This window comes from Trichechus manatus, unplaced genomic scaffold (genome assembly GCF_000243295.1).
Source record: "Trichechus manatus latirostris isolate Lorelei unplaced genomic scaffold, TriManLat1.0 scaffold00139, whole genome shotgun sequence".
Lineage (NCBI taxonomy): Eukaryota > Metazoa > Chordata > Mammalia > Sirenia > Trichechidae > Trichechus > Trichechus manatus.
Window position 1 is genome coordinate 7,429,744 of NW_004444075.1, and position 820 is coordinate 7,430,563.

An 820-nucleotide genomic window follows, 5' to 3' on the forward strand; every position below is an offset into this window, starting at 1 on the left:
GTATAACAACTTAGCTTGGTGGTGGTTGTATTTTAGAAATTCAACGAATATCTGTTACATAAAAATATGAATGAAAACTGCATTTCAGATTCTCAATTGCTCTTTCCTTAAGAATTAACGACGATTTAATCGTCCATGGGTCGTATGTATTTCGCTAAACACACTGTACATGAAACAAAGAAATAATAACGCAAGATAACTTTTTCTTTCTTGAAAACATTTGAATTCATTTATTTCATACATATTTATCAAATGTATATTATGTGCCTGGCAGTTGGGATATAACAGTGGAAAAAGGAAGTCAGCAATCTCTGCTTCTCATAAAATTTATGTTCTCGTGGGAAAGGACAGACAATAAACAAAAAATATAATTAATGTGTAATAGGTAAATTAGATTGTATTAGACGGTGATTAAAATTTGAGGGGAAAAAAGAACAAAACAGAGCAGGATTAAGGGAATCAGTAACGCTACTTTAGAGGGAGAAGTACGTTGCAATTTTAAATAGGATGAACAGGGAAGGACTCATTGCACAGGTGACATCTTGAGAAAAGACTTGGGAAAAAAAGTGAGGGAGCGAGCCATGTGGATATCTGAGGGACAGAACACAGCAGAAAGACGGCTCATCCAGTGAGAAAATGTTTTTAAAAAAATTGCCATTGAGTCAATTCCAATTCATGGCAACCTCACCTGTGTCTAAGCAGAACTGTACTCTATTGGGTTTTCAATGGCTGATTTTTGACAAGTAGATTGCCAGGCCTTTCTTCCCAGGCTTCTCTGGGTAGACTCAAACCTCCAATCTTTCAGCTGGCAGCTGAGCAT